Source organism: Rutidosis leptorrhynchoides, chromosome 3 (assembly GCF_046630445.1).
Source record: "Rutidosis leptorrhynchoides isolate AG116_Rl617_1_P2 chromosome 3, CSIRO_AGI_Rlap_v1, whole genome shotgun sequence".
NCBI classification, from domain to species: Eukaryota; Viridiplantae; Streptophyta; class Magnoliopsida; order Asterales; family Asteraceae; genus Rutidosis; species Rutidosis leptorrhynchoides.
The window spans coordinates 483800194-483822069 of NC_092335.1; positions in this window are offsets into that span (position 1 = coordinate 483800194).

Consider the following 21876-nt stretch of genomic DNA (forward strand, 5'->3'; position numbering starts at 1 on the left):
GAAATGTATTTTGTTGTGTTCTTTGTCAAATTACCTTTCTAACGATATAAGATACGAGTCCTAAGTGTTAGCGGTTTGTGATTTATGCTTGAAAGAGTTTTGATTTGAGACTTGGACATTTGAGACTGACCAGGTACCAGCACATGTTAAATACCGCGGCGCGGCAGTCTTGGGTCGCGGAGCGACCTAAGGCGTGTCCAGGTACTGACCTACATGGTCAAATTATGAAAAATGTTTGGCACGCTATGGACCTCTGATTCACATGTAACTTGTTCTAACATGCTTATATATGAATAAAAACCTCAGAAAAATAGTTCGGGACCCGACCCGAACGTGTTGACTTTTTCGTTGACTTTGACCCGACCAAAGTTTGACTTTTTGTCAAACATAACCAAATACTTATACAATCATTCTAACATGCTTTTATACTTGTACCTTGCATGAAACTTGATAATTTGATTCACATGCTATAATGATCGAGTCGTAACGAGCCATAGGACTACTTGAACACTTTGACCTATCGTGTTTACCGTTATTGATACAAACCTATTTATTTAGGTCAAGACTAGCATTCGTTCTTGCACACGTTTACTTGTTAAAGTACTTTTACATACGTGCACTCAAGGTGAGATCATAGTCCCACTTTTACTCTTTTGAACTTACATTTGGGATGAGAAAACATAAACGTTTCTTTTTACTAAGTGAACACAAGTACAGGAAAACAAACATTCTACATACGAGTTTGAACAAAAATCCTCAATTCGATTATCATTAGTTACACTTGTCGGGTGTAAGCGAGAACTTATGTTATATGGCCATATGGGTTTGACAAACCCTCATTCAAATGGTTCGCTACCGTTTACGAATGGAATATATTTTCGAGAAACAGTGTATGTTCTAACACTATTGTGATGGGGTTCTATGGAAGGAATGTTAAGCATTGATAATTGGGTGCTCGTGAAACAAACTTTTAGAATGTACTACTATTATATCAATGTTACAAATCTTGTGGTTCACTTGTACTTACTTACTTAAACCTATGATTTCACCAACGTTTTCGTTGACAGATTTCTATGTTTTTCTCAGGTCCTTGAACGTTTTGTGATACATGCTTCCGCTCATTACTTTTGATACTTGCTTGGATGTCGAGTGTATACATGCATACATGGAGCATCTTTTGGCTACTTTTAAATCGTGTCGCATAGATTTCAATTGTACTTATTACTTTGTAACGTAACTTTTGGATGAACGATTCTTGTAAACTTGGGAACAAATCTTAACTTTTGAAATGAATGCAACATATTTTTCAGTCAAACGTTATTTTAAAGACTTATGACCACGTAATGGGACCTAAGTAGTCGGCGCCGTCAATGACGATTTTGTCGGGTCGCTACAACAAATACGTCAATTTTTGGGTTTAGCCGGTTACTATAGGAGGTTTATTCAAGATTTCTCCCGAGTAGCCAAACCTTTAACCGCATTGACACACAAGGGGAAGAAGTATGAATGGACTTCCGAACAAGAGGGTGCCTTCCAATTATTGAAAAAGAAGTTGACTACGGCACCTATTTTATCGTTACCTGATGTAACATCCCGTGTTTTTCCGTTAAAATTTAATTTTAACACCGTCTTCTTTTTTTTATAATAACCTTCGTTATTTAAATTCGTAGTTTCCGTTGACTAACGTTCGTAATATTTCCGCTATTCAATTTTAACACCACTCGTTTACTCTAGCGTTTTAAAATATCTCGTTTGGTTAAATTACGCACCCGGCTTAAAATTGAGGGACCATTTTTACCAAATGGCCAAACTACTCACTAGTAGTTGACTAAGTCAACTACTTCTCCACCATCCTCCACATTTAATTTCTTTTTCTTTCTTCTTTTCTCTCAACCAAGAACTCCCATCCTAAATTCTTCATCATCTTCAATCATCATCCAAATTCAAGCAAGGAATCAAACATCAAAACAAATTGTACTTTTGGAATCCTCGTTTCATCCTCTTCGATTTGATACTAGTCTCATGGCATGGGGTAAGAATTTCTCATGAAACCCTAACTTGTTAAATTCGTTTTTAGACTTGTCAAGTGGTTAATTAGTGTCTATGGCTCGTAGGGATGTCGTGTATGTAATTTGTATGCTCGTTCTTCGTGTTTTGAAAATATGACATGAACACCCAAATGGGTCTAGCTTAATCTTGAGTTTTGTTTGCTCAAATGATGTTATAAGATAAAGTGTATGTGTTAAAAGTGTTAGTTACTTCATTAGCTTCGTTTTGATATGTTGGATGATGAAAAACTAGCTCAATAACATGAAATGTGTTTTTGGTGAATCGATTATCGTTTTGGTAGGAACTTGATGCGGTTGAATGCTAGTTGAGACACTTGTTTGAATGTATGCTAGTTAACTAGTTAAATTGTATGCGTAAATAGCTTCGAAATGGTGTGATGTATGCTAGCGTTTGATTAGTGAATCATAAGTCTCATTTGTGTCGAAATTGATTTTGAAACGATAACGTGGCTAGTGATTTTGACGTAGTAAATGTTTATTGAAACTTGGAATATGCGTCTAGTTGCAATGTATGCGTTATTACCTTCAAAACGGAATATCATTTGTATGTTAAAAGCTCCCGAATCATAAAATGCGTTTCTTTGATTTTTGGTTGAAAATGATGAACTTCGATGATGTTTTAGATTTGGAAATTGTCGGTTATGATCTATGAAAAGTGTTTAGTTGTATTCCTTGTTAAAATACCTTTCCAACGACGTGAGATACATGTTTAGGAGGTTTGCGGTTTGTGAGTTAGGATTATTTGAGTTTTGGGTCGTGCTTACTTGAAAACTGACCAGAATTGCCTGTACAGGAAATGGCGCGGCGCGCACCTCACCCCGCGCGGCGCGCAGATAGACCTGGTCAGATTCTGACCTCTTTGTCCCATTTCACGTGAAATGTTTGACTAGCTACCGACCTCCGATTCACATGAAACTTGTTTTAATATACTTGTATATGAATATTTAGCATAGAAAAATAGTTCGGGACCCGACCCGAACGCGTTGACTTTTCGTTGACTTTGACCAAGTTTGACTTTTAGTCAAACTTAACCAAACTTTTATGCAATCGTTCTAACATGCTTTTATACTTGATTCTCGCATGAAACTTGGCAACGTGATTCACATGCTATATTTAATCGAGTCGTAATGAGCCATAGGACTAATTGAACACATTTCACCCGACCTTGTGTCGTAACCGGTTAATTGATATAACTTACTTGTTTAGGTCAAGGCTAAGCAACTTTCATGCATACGTTACTTTGTGAAGTACCTTTATACTCGTGCACTCGAGGTGAGATCATAGTCCCACTTTTACTCTTTTAAACTTACTTTTGGGATGAGAAAACATAAACGATTCTTTTGAACTAAGTGAACACAAGAACGGGAAAACAAACATTCTACATACGAGTTTAGAACGAAAATCCTCAATCCGATTATCATTAGTTACATCAGATGGTGTAAGCGAGAACTTATGTTATATGGCCATATGGGTTGACAACCCTCATCCTTGACGGTTCGCTACCGTCTACGGATGAAATATATTTTCGGGAACAGTGTTGTTCTAGCACTAATTGATGGGGTATTCAACGGACGGAACGTTAAGCTTTGATAATTGGGTGCTCGTGAATATTAACTTTTAGAATGTACTACTATTATTTCAACTTTGCAAATCTTGTGGTTCGACTTACTTTACTTTTACTCACTTACTCAAACCTATGATTTCACCAACGTTTTTGCGTTGACAGATTCTTCTATGTTTTCTCAGGTTTTCACATGGCTATTTGTTACACGCTTCCGCACTCTTTGATTACTTGATTGGAGTCTACCATGCATGCATACGCTAGGGATAGCATTTTTGGATTCAAACTTTTGTCTACTTACTTACGCCATTTATAGCAACTGTGGTTTCAAACTAATTATGTCGCAAGTTATTTCATTCATACTTTATAACTTTGTAAACTTAAACTTCTTGTCGATCCGTTTGTTAAACTAAACTTTGTACCTTTCAAATGAACGCGACATAATTTTGGTCAAACGAGTCTCATATAGGGACTACGACCACGCAACGGGACCTAAGTTAACGACGCCGTCAATAACGGTTTTGGTCGGGTCGTTACAAGTGGTATCAGAGCGTTGGTTGTAGAGAACTAGGATGCATTAGTGTGTCTAACAGAGTCGTTAGGACGCATTAGTAAGTCTAGACTACAACCGGATAGTTAATCATTGCATTCTGACATACATTTGCTATAGATAGCACTTACTTGACTACTTGTGCATTATACTTGAATCATTCTTAGGAAAACTTTTTAATGGTACCCAACCTTCATTATACGAACTCGTATCCTGCCACTTTAGTTCGGGAACTCTGACTCCTTGGTTGTTATTCCCCCCGTCTCATCTTACTATCCATGAATATTGTAAAGTCACTGTCACTACTCTAGATGAGTATCGTCATCACCATTTATCGCTACGGTTGCGTATTACTTGTTATCATGACTCGTTACTCTTTTCATACCTAAATACAATATTGTCTGACTCGAACCACATTGACGTGAACAATCAATTATACACTTCCCTCGGGGAACGCATCTTCAGAGTTGCACCAATTCTTTCGATTTAATACGAGTCACGTTTGAGACGTCGTTACATTTTGTTTATTTTAGATTTTCGCGATGACACGAACTTGAATCTATGGAGTGATGTGGGAATGGAGGTATAAGTTAGCGTAATATAACTACACTCGATCAACGTAGTTATATTACGGTAAGACATACCAAAGTTCTAGTGACGCGTGATGGTGGTTAGACTCGATCAACCTAAACACCACCATGTGCCATGTACATGACTTCATCTTTTCAGGTTTGGACATCCGAAAACTCCGAGAATATTTATAACAACCATACCGGGGACACACCTTCAATTATTGTCAAATTATATTTATGCTTCCGAATGAATTACCGATTCCATTCGACTTCAACCGTATGTCACACGGGTATACTAGCTCGTCCTCGCGCAGTCTTATTGACTAGCTACAATTTACTCGTTATGCTCACATCGGGGCGGAAACTTCTCTTGCATCACCCTCGTACTTCCGGTTCAGGAGGTCCTTATTCTAAATTCTCAATGGAGAGCGACTCTTCACGTCATACAAGTATTCGCCGCGAGGGTGGATAGTCCTAACAATCGTTTTCAAAACCCGATAAGAACTTGCCCCGACGAACGTTTTTGGAAACCGATAAATCTTCCGCGACGCGAATTTTCTTGAGAAACTTGTCCTAGCTAACGTTTTCAATTCCTAGCAAACTTGTTCAATATGCCTTAGGGAAATGTACCCCGTTTCGGATCGAGATCCTCGTTTCACTTCTAGATTTTGGAGTACCTTACAAAAAGCCTCGGGACCGCGTTTAGACATGAGTACCGCGTACCATCCACAACTCGACGGACCGAACAAACATGCGATTTAAACCTTGGAAACCATAATACAAGTTTGTATTACCAACTTCAAATTTACTTGAGAAAAGTATTTTCCTTTAACCGAATCCTCGTACTACAATGATTTTCATTCGAGTTTTAATGTCACTCCTTTTGAAACCACATGTGACCGGAAACGTCATTCTCCTTTGTCGAACCAAGTAAACGATGATCAATTCACCGGGGCCGAGGTTATTCATGAGCAACCGAGAAAATTTATTCATATTCAGGTAAAACCCTACGCGACTCGTAATCACCAAGAGCTACGCCGATGTTAGACGTAAACATTTCAAATTCCACGTGGAAAACCGCGTCACGTTAAGAGTCGCACCTTGGAAAGGTGCAATCCATTTCGGGAAAACGTAGGAAGCTAAATCCGCGATATTTTGATCCTTTAAATTCTTGGGGTGTTTTGGACCCGTCGCTAGCCGTTTAGACTTTTCCGACTCATTTTGGGTCTCCGTTTATCCTACATTCGATGTATCAACTCAAAGACGTGTTTTGCGAAACGAGAACTTGTTATCTTCTTTGATGAACTCACTATCGACGATAAACCTCACTTCCTAGGAGGACCGGAAACCATAAAATCATGGAACCAAACCTTAAAACAACATACGACCCCGACCTTCAGGTTCGTTGAAATACCCAAGGACGTACCTTCCCTCACTCGTAGAATCGGCAACACAAGACCTCGATGAAGATTCAACAACTACTACTTCCAACTAAATTTCGGGACAAAATTTCTTTTGAGGTGTGGATAATGTAACATCCCGTGTTTTTCCGTTAAAATTTAATTTTAACACCGTCTTCTTTTTTTTATAATATCTTTCGTTATTTAAATTCGTAGTTTCCGTTGACTAACGTTCGTAATATTTCCGCTATTCAATTTTAACACCACTCGTTTACTCTAGCGTTTTAAAATATCTCGTTTGGTTAAATTACGCACCCGGCTTAAAATTGAGGGACCATTTTTACCAAATGGCCAAACTACTCACTAGTAGTTGACTAAGTCAACTACTTCTCCACCATCCTCCACATTTAATTTCTTTTTCTTTCTTCTTTTCTCTCAACCAAGAACTCCCATCCTAAATTCTTCATCATCTTCAATCATCATCCAAATTCAAGCAAGGAATCAAACATCAAAACAAATTGTACTTTTGAAATCCTCGTTTCATCCTCTTCGATTTGATACTAGTCTCATGGCATGGGGTAAGAATTTCTCATGAAACCCTAACTTGTTAAATTCATTTTTAGACTTGTCAAGTGGTTAATTAGTGTCTATGGCTCGTAGGGATGTCGTGTATGTAATTTGTATGCTCGTTCTTCGTGTTTTGAAAATATGACATGAACACCCAAATGGGTCTAGCTTAATCTTGAGTTTTGTTTGCTCAAATGATGTTATAAGATAAAGTGTATGTGTTAAAAGTGTTAGTTACTTCATTAGCTTCGTTTTGATATGTTGGATGATGAAAAACTAGCTCAATAACATGAAATGTGTTTTTGGTGAATCGATTATCGTTTTGGTAGGAACTTGATGCGGTTGAATGCTAGTTGAGACACTTGTTTGAATGTATGCTAGTTAACTAGTTAAATTGTATGCGTAAATAGCTTCGAAATGGTGTGATGTATGCTAGCGTTTGATTAGTGAATCATAAGTCTCATTTGTGTCGAAATTGATTTTGAAATGATAACGTGGCTAGTGATTTTGACGTAGTAAATGTTTATTGAAACTTGGAATATGCGTCTAGTTGCAATGTATGCGTTATTACCTTCAAAACGGCATATCATTTGTATGTTAAAAGCTCCCGAATCATAAAATGCGTTTCTTTGATTTTTGGTTGAAAATGATGAACTTCGATGATGTTTTCGATTTGGAAATTGTCGGTTATGATCTATGAAAAGTGTTTAGTTGTATTCCTTGTTAAAATACCTTTCCAACGACGTGAGATACATGTTTAGGAGGTTTGCGGTTTGTGAGTTAGGATTATTTGAGTTTTGGGTCGTGCTTACTTGAAAACTGACCAGAATTGCCTGTACAGGAAATGGCGCGGCGCGCACCTCACCCCGCGCGGCGCGCAGATAGACCTGGTCAGATTCTGACCTCTTTGTCCCATTTCACGTGAAATGTTTGACTAGCTACCGACCTCCGATTCACATGAAACTTGTTTTAATATACTTGTATATGAATATTTAGCATAGAAAAATAGTTCGGGACCCGACCCGAACGCGTTGACTTTTCGTTGACTTTGACCAAATTTGACTTTTAGTCAAACTTAACCAAACTTTTATGCAATCGTTCTAACATGCTTTTATACTTGATTCTCGCATGAAACTTGGCAACGTGATTCACATGCTATATTTAATCGAGTCGTAATGAGCCATAGGACTAATTGAACACATTTCACCCGACCTTGTGTCGTAACCGGTTAATTGATATAACTTACTTGTTTAGGTCAAGGCTAAGAAACTTTCATGCATACGTTACTTTGTGAAGTACCTTTATACTCGTGCACTCGAGGTGAGATCATAGTCCCACTTTTACTCTTTTAAACTTACTTTTGGGATGAGAAAACATAAACGATTCTTTTGAACTAAGTGAACACAAGAACGGGAAAACAAACATTCTACATACGAGTTTAGAACGAAAATCCTCAATCCGATTATCATTAGTTACATCAGATGGTGTAAGCGAGAACTTATGTTATATGGCCATATGGGTTGACAACCCTCATCCTTGACGGTTCGCTACCGTCTACGGATGAAATATATTTTCGGGAACAGTGTTGTTCTAGCACTAATTGATGGGGTATTCAACGGACGGAACGTTAAGCTTTGATAATTGGGTGCTCGTGAATATTAACTTTTAGAATGTACTACTATTATTTCAACTTTGCAAATCTTGTGGTTCGACTTACTTTACTTTTACTCACTTACTCAAACCTATGATTTCACCAACGTTTTTGCGTTGACAGATTCTTCTATGTTTTCTCAGGTTTTCACATGGCTATTTGTTACACGCTTCCGCACTCTTTGATTACTTGATTGGAGTCTACCATGCATGCATACGCTAGGGATAGCATTTTTGGATTCAAACTTTTGTCTACTTACTTACGCCATTTATAGCAACTGTGGTTTCAAACTAATTATGTCGCAAGTTATTTCATTCATACTTTATAACTTTGTAAACTTAAACTTATTGTCGATCCGTTTGTTAAACTAAACTTTGTACCTTTCAAATGAACGCGACATAATTTTGGTCAAACGAGTCTCATATAGGGACTACGACCACGCAACGGGACCTAAGTTAACGACGCCGTCAATAACAGTTTTGGTCGGGTCGTTACACCTGACGGAATGGAAGATTTTGTTATCTACTGCGACGCATCAAGAATGGGTTTTGGGTGTGTTCTTATGAAACGGAAGAAGGTGATTGCATATGCTTCTCGACAACTCAAAATTCATGAACAAAACTACACCACACACGATCTGGAATTGGGCACCGTTGATGTGTGCAAGGTGTATTAGGAAATAGTATTATTTTTACAACGAAATACTATTAAATACGATACAATTTTACACAAGATATTTATTTATTTATAGAATGGATATACCTAAACCTTGCTACAACACTTATAGGCAGTGTACCTAATCGTACAGTAGTGTAGTTTTTAGTAAGTCCGGTTCGTTCCACAGGGAGACTTTTAAACAAGCTTAACGCTATATTTTTAAAAATTATATTTATAAAAATACAAAAATATATAAGTAATATTATTATTATAAAAAGGGGGTTTTTACCGTTTAATGACCAGTTTGTCGATTTTAAAACTTTTAGTCGCAGTTAAAACCTAATGTAAAATATTAAAAATAAATATAACTTAATTTAAAGCGTAAAGTAAATAACGATAATGAAATTGCGATAAAAGTGCGATAAAATAAAATTGTGATAATTAAAGAGTACGATAATTAAAAATGCAATTAAATAAAATGACAATAAATAAAAGTGCGATAATTAAAAGTGCAATTAAATATGAAATATATAAATTATGCTTATTTAAACTTCCGTAATCATGATGTTTGACGTGTTGATTTTAGTTTTATTACAATGGGTTAATTGTCCTTTGTCCTGGATTATTCGATATGTCCATACGGATTTGTCCATAATAGTCCATCAGTCATAATCATAAAGTGTGAAACTCTTCGTCAAATTATTCTTATTCCCGAAGTTAAATATTCCAACTAATTGGGGATTCGAATTGTAACAAGGTCTTAATACTTTGTTTAATGAATACACCAGGTTATCGACTGCGTGTAAACCAAGGTTTTACTACTTTGTTAACAATTACACCAATTACCCTTGAATGTAATCCACCCCTGTTTCAACAAGTCTATTAACTATTAATCCAGTTCCGTGTCAAGTAAAATGAATAATTATTGGTATTTATAGATATCCCGCCCACCGTACCCAGTTAAGCGTATGTGGTTATATATAAATACGTCAAATTATAAGTCTATATATTAAATTAACGAGGTATCATTTAGTTAATATAAAGCCCATTAATAGCCCATAGTCTAATTTCCACAAGTGTCGTTCTTTTGTCCAAACCCCAATTATGGTCCAAATCCCAATTACCCAATTTTAGTATTTAGCCCAACATCATGATTACTTCGGCATTAAATAAGCATAATAATAACTTAGCTACGAGACATTAATTTAAAAATAACATTAACCATAACTTACAGTGATTAAAAATAGCGTAGCGTTACACGGACATAATTTCGACTTACACACTTACAACATTCGCTATCATACCCTTATTATTAGAAATTAAAATTAAAATTAAAATATAAATATATATATATACGTTTATAGATAGAGAGATAGGATGGATGGATATATATTTCAGTAGACCAGAGCGTGCTTTTATAGGAATGTGGCCTGGTACTATTCACCATGCGATCGCATGGCTTTATAACTGCCAGGCCATGCGATCGCATGACCCGCTTTTCCAGCTCACATGAGCTTGTTTCTTCTGCTGACGGTTTTTATAAATAAATATAATATATAAATAATTTTAAGAATTATTTAAATATTATATTATATTTATGTGCATAGTTGACATGTAATTTTTGGTCCGTTGCGTCGAGTGTTGAGAGTTGACTTTGGTCTCGGTTCCGGATTTTCGAACGTCCTTGCTGAAATGTCCCGTTCTTATTGATTAAAAACGTTCCATATTAATTGATTTCATTGCGAGGTTTTGACCTCTATATGAGACGTTTTTCAAAGACTGCATTCATTTTAAAACAAACCATAACCTTTATTTCATCAATAAAGGTTTAAAAAGCTTTACGTAGATTATCAAATAATGATAATCTAAAATATCATGTTTACACACGACCATTACATAATGGTTTACAATTCAAATATGTTACAACAAAATAAGTTTCTTGAATGCAGTTTTTACACAATATCATACAAGCATGGACTCCAAATCTCGTCCTTATTTAAGTATGCGACAGCGGAAGCTCTTAATAATCACCTGAGAATAAACATGCTTAAAACGTCAACAAAAATGTTGGTGAGTTATAGGTTTAACCTATATATATCAAATCATAATAATAGACCACAAGATTTCATATTTCAATACACATCCCATAAATAGAGATAAAAATCATTCATATGGTGAACACCTGGTAACCGACATTAACAAGATGCATATATAAGAATATCCCCATCATTCCGGGACACCCTTCGGATATGATATAAATTTCGAAGTACTAAAGCATCCGGTACTTTGGATGGGGTTTGTTAGGCCCAATAGATCTATCTTCAGGATTCGCGTCAATTAGGGTGTCTGTTCCCTAATTCTTAGATTACTAGACTTAATAAAAAGGGGCATATTCGATTTCGATAATTCAACCATAGAATGTAGTTTCACGTACTTGTGTCTATTTTGTAAATCATTTATAAAACCTGAATGTATTCTCATCCCAAAAATATTAGATTTTAAAAGTGGGACTATAACTCACTTTCACAGATTTTTACTTCGTCGGGAAGTAAGACTTGGCCACTGGTTGATTCACGAACCTATAACAATATATACATATATATCAAAGTATGTTCAAAATATATTTACAACACTTTTAATGTATTTTGATGTTTTAAGTTTATTAAGTCAGCTGTCCTCGTTAGTAACCTACAACTGGTTGTCCACAGTTAGATGTACAGAAATAAATCAATAAATATTATCTTGAATCAATCCACGACCCAGTGTATACGTATCTCAGTATTGATCTCAACTCAAACTATATATATTTTGGAATCAACCTCAACCCTGTATAGCTAACTCCAACATTCACATATAGAGTGTCTATGGTTGTTCCGAAATATATATAGATGTGTCGACATGATAGGTCGAAACATTGTATACGTGTCTATGGTATCTCAAGATTACATAATATACAATACAAGTTGATTAAGTTATGGTTGGAATAGATTTGTTACCAATTTTCACGTAGCTAAAATGAGAAAAATTATCCAATCTTGTTTTACCCATAACTTCTTCATTTTAAATCCGTTTTGAGTGAATCAAATTGATATGGTTTCATATTGAACTCTATTTTATGAATCTAAACAGAAAAAGTATAGGTTTATAGTCAGAAAAATAAGTTACAAGTCATTTTTGTAAAGGTAGTCATTTCAGTCGAAAGAACGACGTCTAGATGACCATTTTAGAAAACATACTTCCACTTTGAGTTTAACCATAATTTTTGGATATAGTTTCATGTTCATAATAAAAATCATTTTCTCAGAATAACAACTTTAAATCAAAGTTTATCATAATTTTTAATTAACTAACCCAAAACAGCCCGCGGTGTTACTACGACGGCGTAAATCCGGTTTTACGGTGTTTTTCGTGTTTCCAGGTTTTAAATCATTAAGTTAGCATATCATATAGATATAGAACATGTGTTTAGTTGATTTTAAAAGTCAAGTTAGAAGGATTAACTTTTGTTTGCGAACAAGTTTAGAATTAACTAAACTATGTTCTAGTGATTACAAGTTTAAACCTTCGAATAAGATAGCTTTATATGTATGAATCGAATGATGTTATGAACATCATTACTACCTTAAGTTCCTTGGATAAACCTACTGGAAAAGAGAAAAATGGATCTAGCTTCAACGGATCCTTGGATGGCTCGAAGTTCTTGAAGCAGAATCATGACATGAAAACAAGTTCAAGTAAGATCATCACTTGAAATAAGATTGTTATAGTTATAGAAATTGAACCAAAGTTTGAATATGATTATTACCTTGTATTAGAATGATAACCTACTGTAAGAAACAAAGATTTCTTGAGGTTGGATGATCACCTTACAAGATTGGAAGTGAGCTAGCAAACTTGAAAGTATTCTTGATTTTATGTAACTAGAACTTGTAGAATATATGAAGAACACTTAGAACTTGAAGACAGAACTTGAGAGAGATCAATTAGATGAAGAAAATTGAAGAATTAAAGTGTTTGTAGGTGTTTTTGGTCATTGGTGTATGGATTAGATATAAAGGATATGTAATTTTGTTTTCATGTAAATAAGTCATGAATGATTACTCATATTTTTGTAATTTTATGAGATATTTCATGCTAGTTTCCAAATTATGGTTCCCACATGTGTTAGGTGACTCAAATGGGCTGTTAAGAGCTGATCATTGGAGTGTATATACCAATAGTACATACATCTAAAAGCTGTGTATTGTACGAGTACGAATACGGGTGCATACGAGTAGAATTGTTGATGAAACTGAACGAGGATGTAATTGTAAGCATTTTTGTTAAGTAGAAGTATTTTGATAAGTGTATTGAAGTCTTTCAAAAGTGTATAAATACATATTAAAACACTACATGTATATACATTTTAACTGAGTCGTTAAGTCATCGTTAGTCGTTACATGTAAGTGTTGTTTTGAAACCTTTAGGTTAACGATCTTGTTAAATGTTGTTAACCCAATGTTTATAATATAAAATGAGATTTTAAATTATTATATTATCATGATATTATCATGTATGAATATCTCTTAATATGATATATATATACATTAAATGTCTTTACAACGATAATCGTTACATATATGTCTCGTTTAAAAATCATTAAGTTAGTAGTCTTGTTTTTACATATGTAGTTCATTGTTAATATACTTAATGATATGTTTACTTATCATAGTATCATGTTAACTATATATATATATCCATATATATGTCATCATATAGTTTTTACAAGTTTTAACGTTCGTGAATCACCGGTCAACTTGGGTGGTCAATTGTCTATATGAAACATATTTCAATTAATGAAGTCTTAACAAGTTTGATTGCTTAACATGTTGGAAACATTTAATTATGTAAATATCAATCTCAATTAATATATATAAACATGGAAAAGTTCGGGTCACTACACTTGCGTATAATTTAATATCTTGTACTTTGCGTTTTGCGTCTTGTACTCTTGTAATTTTGAGACGTTTCTCATCAATAATTTGAACCACTTTGATTGTTCTTTGTACTTTTGAGCTTTTTGGTCGTTTGCGTCTTCAATTCGTCGAATCTGTCTTTTGTCTTTACCTTTTATTATTTAAACGAATATCACTTGTAAATAGAACAATTGCAACTAAAAGCTTGTCTTTCTTGAGGGATAATGCTATGAAATATATGTTCGTTTTTAGCATTATCAAATATTCCCACACTTGAGCGTTGCTTGTCCTCAAGCAATATAGTCTTGAAATAAAAACATACTAGAATCACTTCTTTATTCTTCACACTTTGTACATCAGTGAATTCTATACGGCGGTATAAACAATGGTAGTAACGTTGTGGTTTACAGTCCCACATGACTATAAAAATTTAGATCCTTTAAGGAAATTGGATCTTTATGAAGACATTTGATCTTTTGAAAATTTAATCTAGCTTTTACCCTAGATAAGTTTTCCGGAATAACCCTTCACCGGTGTTTGCAAATTGTTTTTGTGGGTTTGGTGGGTTTCAGTTTTGAAAACTTTAGCTCAAAACTTGCGGTTTTGTGTCACCCACTTGCTAACCTTGTATTGGGAAAGCAACATGTCCAGTATACTTGCTCCGTATATTTCCTTTCGGTAAACTACCGTCCGGTTGTAAAGGAAAGCGTTGAACAAGCAATTGTTAAGGCATTGTCCCCTGACATGCTTTTAATTATGGTTTATAACATGTCGAATGTAATTACTATCCTTTGTAGGAGCAATAGTAAAGCTCACCCTATAGTTTTTTTCGGTCTGGCACAAGGTCCTGTCTTTAACCATGCTATGCAACCACCGTTCTTACGATTGACACCCGATTTGGTTCAGGTGACCTAATGAATTCCAGGTGAATTCCTAGGATTTTATGTTCAATGATAATGAACGCATTGAAAATGGGTTTTCAGAAAACAAATCGGTTTGTAGTTTTGATCAAAATATTTTCTCGTTCAAGCTCGAGTTTAAATATCATTGAATTCCATGAGTTTTTAATTCTCAATCTTTAAGGTCAATCTCTAGGATTGAGTAATATCAGGCTTAAAAGCTAATTTTTGATCTTTTAAGGAGATTATCCTTTCTGGGGATTTGGTTCATTAATCTTATCCAGCTAATTTGCACGGCGCCCTCCTCATTTTACAAGACAGATCCTCTCATGGTTAGGATAAGTCTGACCACATGGCGACCCTGTTTGATGCTGAGGTCCGTGGATTTCCTGCTGATTTTAGTGATGACTTTTCTAGATTTTTCGTCAACCTACAGCTGGTCTGGACGACAACTTCATGACCTAAATCAAGAAGCGCGTTTCTTTTTCGGAAGACTTTACTTCCTTTTAATGATGGAATTGATTCATCGTGTAGATCGATCTTTCTTTCAAATATATTATAAGAAATTGGGTAAAACGGTTAATTTTGTCCAAAACAAAAGTATCTTCAGTTATTTGTACAAAAATATGTGATATATGTTCAAAATAACTTGGTAAATTTTTCCCACACTTGGCTTTTATTTTCCTTTTTGTTGTCCTCTATTCCATTTTAAATGAATTCTAATATTTTGGTTTGTTTCTCAATTTATGTCCTTTCCGAGGTAACAATAATTTCGGTATTAACACCTAGTTTTATCGTTCATAAATATGTATAAACATGATTTTGAATTCATTTAATTGAAAATTTTGAAAATTTTACTAGAATTGGGTAGTCAGTATATAAGACTAGGGTTGTTCTTTATTATCAGAGAGCACTAGATTCTAATACAACTACTGCGTTACTAGTATTTTTTTTGGTAACCAAGTGTTTAAATTTAAAATTTTAAAAATCCGAAAGAATTTAACCCCTTCCCACACTTAAGATCTTGCAATGCCCTCATTTGCAAGAAATCAGTACAAATTAAATTATTGAGGGCGTTTAGCGTAGAAAAATGATTAAATTTTACCAAAGTTTCCAAACATATTGGCGTTTATTTGTTGAATGATAAATGGTGCACATCATTTGTTCATTCCGTCTTGTTGTTATATCACATTTGTTTTTCGTTTTGTCGTCATAATTAGTAGCTTTTGCTGAACTTAATGTCAGTCTTTGAAAATGCGCTGTTTTACCCTGTTGTGTACAATTGACAATATACATACATACAAATATAAACATGTATGGTAATTTGAAATGGGACTTAAAATCCCACTTTCAAATCAAATATGAAATATTAGTACAAAATAATAAAAATATTAAACATTACATTAATGTATCACAATATCATATGTTTAAACAGAAATAATAAAAATAAAAGTCATAAAAATTACCAACGGGAACTAAATCAATCTGGATAGGGGTTCCAGTTCATGTCGTCATCCGGGTTCCATGGTTGGTGATAGGTGTACTGGTATGCCTGGTTAGGGTCGTAGAGAGTAAATGGCGGTCTCATCTCGGGCTGGTGTGGAGGATAGTAAGTGGGTCAGGTCAGAACGTAGTGATCCTGAGGTGACAGCCGGCTCATAATCTGACGCTGATGATAGTCCCATCTATCATGTTGTCGTTGCCTAGAATGCTCGTAATCATTCCGGGCTTGCCACTGCTCCATCCGACGAAATCTCTCCATGTTTTTCATATCTACCTCATCTATATGCTGGTAGACATCAGTCATAGCCTCCCGAATGACATCCCTAATGTCATCTGCTTCCTCTATTTCCTCGTCTGAAACTCTCTCTACCTGAGGATGACTACCTTCATAGGGTACGGCCTGATTTTGTCTACTCTTTAATACCTTAGCACCCGCATAAACCTTCAATCCTAAAGGCTCAACCTGTTCCCTACATTCCAAAAGTGGACCCCCTTGGTTCCTATCTACACCTAAGTACTCTCCAATGAGAGTAACAAAAATTCCTCCTCTTATAATCCCCTCTTCCTGTATTCCTTCCACCATTTTTGACAAATAAAAACCAACACAGTAGGGGATATTAACAAAGCTTCTTGGGTCTCGAATACACTTTAGGTAAAATAAATCATGTAAGGTCATTTTCCCCTTGTTGTGACCTCTCTGTGTAATCGAGTTTGCCAAAAATCTATGAATTATACGAAGCTCGGCTTTGTTAATATGTAAGTAGGAGTGTTTTCCTCCCAGTGTAAAAACATTATAGTTTGACATACGCCTCCAGACGGCGTTCGCGTCAAAATTCCTATCTACCCTTTCATCACGATAAATCAAATTCATACAATCGGGTAGTAGCAATTCACTAGGAGTGTAAATCTGTAATGCCCTGGCCATGTCCAGCATGGACATCCTGTACATCCTACAGCCAAGTATAAACCTAAGAAAACTTCTATCATCTAACCTATCTACATCTACATTTAACGCTATAGTACTCATCAGCTCAACACACCATTCCTTATATACATGTCTATGAATGGTGAATAAACATTCTCACTCAGTAAAAGAAGTGTTGCCATACCTTTGGATCAGATGCTGTCTAACTGAGTTAGCTAGTTGGACCCTTTCTAAAGGATCCCAATCGATTACCCTTGGCACTTCTACATTTTTCGGTAGCAGTTTGAATTTGTTACTTTGATATGATGGGTAATCTCTCCAGCTTCTATCGAATCTCCGATTAGGATGTAACGTGTGTTCATGAATTCTTGGGTATTCTACTAGTGGATGCATCGGAAATACTGTGAAGGCATCAACAAATTGTAGCGAATCAGAATAAGGTACGTGTTGATCAGGCTGTTGTTGTGGTTCCTGTTGTGGTTCTTGTTCAGGTTCATATTGCATTTCTGGTTCAGGTTCTGATTGTGGTTGTCTAGATGATGATGTTGCACCATCAGTATCTGTAAATCTCTGCAAAATACATTAAATACAAAATTTGTGCATCCAAATAGGCATTAGTGTTAGCAAAATAACAAATTGAAACAATTACAATAACATGTTAAATCAAAATTAAACTTATACACATTTTCACAATTTTTACAAATCTACACTTTTTCAAATAAGCATATATGAAAATGTTTACAAAGTTCATAAGCATTCAACTCAAATAACATGTCAAAATAGTCATTACTAACAATTAAACAAGTCTCAAATGGCAATTATATCAAATTAATCAAGTTCATGCATTTTATATCTAAAAAGTCCACTTTAATTCTCAAAAATCATGTTTAGGATCAAAGTTTGGATCATTTAGCTACCTAAACATGTTACACTACTTAATTTAGCAATAATTCATGACAAAAATCGGCCATAACCTGTTTATATCAAAAAGCCCCAAATTGCTCAAGAACACAAACCCTAGATTTCTAAAAATTTTGAAGTTTTTGGCTTCAAATCATGTTAAATAGCATCATTCTAGGTTATACATGCATAAAATACTAACAATTTAACTCTAATTACACTAGAAACTAACAAAATCAAATTAGGAAAAATATAGCTCAAGAACACTAAAAATCAAATTTAAAGAGGTTTAGGGATGTAATTGTTACCTTTCTTGATAAACTTCTGAATAATTTCATGTTTAGAGCGGATTGTAGCAAGAAATTTGTTGAATTACGGTGAAAAAATGGTGAAATTTGGTGAGAAATTGAGAGAGTTTCGTATGTGTTTGTGTGTGTGAAGTGTGGAGACAGACTGCTCGTGGCCTTTTGTTTCTGGCAAGTTTTCCAGCTCCATGCGATCGCATGGCTCCAAAGGCCAAACTCCATGCGATCGCATGGAGTCCGGGTACAGTGCTTTTTCCCTTTTTTTTTTTATAAAAACCTTATACTTATTAAAACATATAATTAAATAAAATTAAAATTTTGTTTCTTTTTAGGATGAGGGTGTTTCGGATCATTGTCCTAGTCCGTCCCTCGTCAAAATTTTAAAATTTTTCATTTTTAAGCGCGGTTTTAAAAGTAAAGATTTTTGGGTTTTTTAATGTTTTTGGCTTACTTTAATTCAATAAGAATAAAAATAATGATAATAAAAGTTCTCGTCCCTCCTTTGGGTAGAGCAATTTCGGTTCAATGACCTAGTCTTCAACTCACGACGAATTTTAAAAATCATATTTTTAACTTAACGAAATATAGTAAATTTTTGTTTTTAAATTCACACCAAAATTAAATTTAAAATGCATAAAATTAAAAATTCATATTAGTAATATTAAAAATTCATACCAAATTTATATTATATTTTTTTTATACATACAAACTTATATAAAAAAATATTAATTTTTCAAATATTTACAAATTTAAATATATTGATTTTAAAAAGTTTATAATATTAATTTAATTTTTAAATATTAATTTTAAAAACAAAGTAAAAATAAAATTAAAAATCTTTTTGGTCTTTTATCCCACTTTAATCAATCAAATATTATCAAAAATATACGCCCCTCTTTTCGGTAAAGTAATTTCGGCTATATTACCTAGTTTTACTCCTGACGAATTTCTGAGATATTTTGGGTTGATTGATTAAAGATATTTATACCTTAAGAATAAACGGTAAATTTCGCAGTGATGTAATAAATTTTTGTATGATATCAATAATTTCGGTCGCAAAACCTAATTTTATTGAATATCAATTTAATACTTTATAGCGAACAATTTAGAGTTTAAAATCAAAAGGTTAAAAGAAAAATAAAAAAAATAAAAACTGTACATACTTACCTGTGAAATAGAATTCTTAGTGACCTGCTTTAGCCCACTCATAAGATAGTCGGACTAATTGGTTTTCCATGGCTACATAGGTGTAACCTCGAGCATTCAACGTTTTTTCTTCGAAACATATGAACGGTCCATCTCTGCATAAAGTAACGAATTCGGTATTGGAATATGTCTGATTCGTCGAGCATTTTCCTTCGTGTGATCATTTTCCGCATTTGTGACATCTTTCAAGGTGTCGTGCTCTTCTTTTCGCTGCGGATTTTGATTTTCCTTTACCAAAATGTAACTTATTATTTTCGTTCCTGGATTTTTTTCTTACTCCGTCCAATTTACCTCTGATTAATGATACCAATTCACTTGGAAGGGTGTCATTATTACGTTTAGTGATCAAAGCGTGTAGTATTAGACCATGGTTTAGTTCACAAGAAGTCTTCATCTCGTAAAACCTAAAAAAAATAAAAATTCAGAATGGGGGAAGAAGACTAGTTCTTTAGGGTCTGCTAGGGAAAGACCATTCGGATTCCATTCTCGAGAACTACACGAAAACAGAAAATCTAACTCTAACAGAAATACATATTACCCTAAAAAGATTCGAACCTCCCCACACTTAGTTGAAATTATGATTAACGTTATTTTCAATTGGATCATCAACAACTTGTATATCTTTGACTTTTACTTCAATCCATTTGTTGATTTCCTCCGTAACTTTCACAAGTTCAACTAACATCGCCTTTTCTTTTGGCGATAAATTGGATATTAATCGGTTACATAACTTAAAGTTTCCCTTAATTCTAGCATCGTGAATCCGTTTATAAAGTTTCTTCGTTGAACTGTTAAAAACGGGTTCATCTAATTTCTTATCATCGACGGGGTTCTTTGTGATTGGATCATCATTAAGTGTTTCTTCATCTTCCCCACACTTATTCGTTTTTATTGGTTTAACAGTTTTGGTTGGTGGAGATCTAAACTTTCGGTTCACAAAGGTGATCGATTTATCACCATCCCTAAGTGTCATTCTACCTTCTCTTACATCAATGAATGCCTCGGTGGTTGCTAAAAATGGGCGACCTAAAATTAGAGGAATATCAAGATTTTTCTCCATATTAATCACTATGAAGTTTGCAACAAAGGTCAAACTTCTCACGTTAACAAGTAAATTATTTGTTATTCCAACCGGGTGTTTAATGGTTAGGTCAAATGATTGAACACCTATTTTAGTTGGTTTTAATTTACCCATACCTAATCTTTTGTATAAGGAAAGAGGCATAATATTTGCACTTGCTCCTAAATCTGCGAGTCCATTATATACAGCACCATCATTAAGCAAGCAAGAAATGATAAATTCACCCGGGTCTCCTGCTTTAGTAAGTCGAGTTGGTTTGTAAACCTTTTTCGGGTGTTCTTTTCTTGGTTCTTTTACTTCTATTTGAACTTCTTGTTCACATTTTTCTTCGTTTCTTGGAATGGGAGGTTTGTATAAGAATTCTTCTTCATCACTCCAATTTGAATCCTCCCTATTTTCCAATTTTGATTTTTCATATGTTGTTGATAACATATTTATGTTTTCATTTTGAGGGTTTTCTTGGGTGGTGAAATTATGATTGACTTCATTGTCAACTTCCATCGGACCATGTATGTAATGTTTAACTCTGTGACCATTAACTTTAAATTCAATCCCATTTGGATTTATTGACTCTGTTGTTCCGTATGGAAAAACTCTTTTGACTATAAATGGTCCAGACCATCTTGATTTCAATTTTTCAGGAAATAGCTTGAACCGTGAATTGAAAAGAAGAACTCTGTCTCCTTCTTTAAATTCTTTTGAACTTCTGATTCTTTTATCATGTCATTTCTTTGTCTTTTCTTTATAGATTAACGAATTTTCGTATGCTTCATGTCTCAATTCTTCTAATTCGTTTAGTTGACTTAATCGTAGATGTCCGGCTTCATGTAAATCAAGATTACATGTCTTCAAAGCCCAAAATGCTTTGTATTCAATTTCTACTGGAAGATGACATGCTTTTCCGTAAACAAGTTTAAAAGGTGTGGTTCCAATTGGAGTTTTGTAGGCTGTTCTAAAAGCCCAGAGTGCATCCTCCAATTTCATGGACCATTCCTTCGGATTTGATCCTACGGTTTTCTCTAGAATACGTTTTAAAGCTCGGTTGGTATTTTCAACTTATCCACTTGTCTGTGGA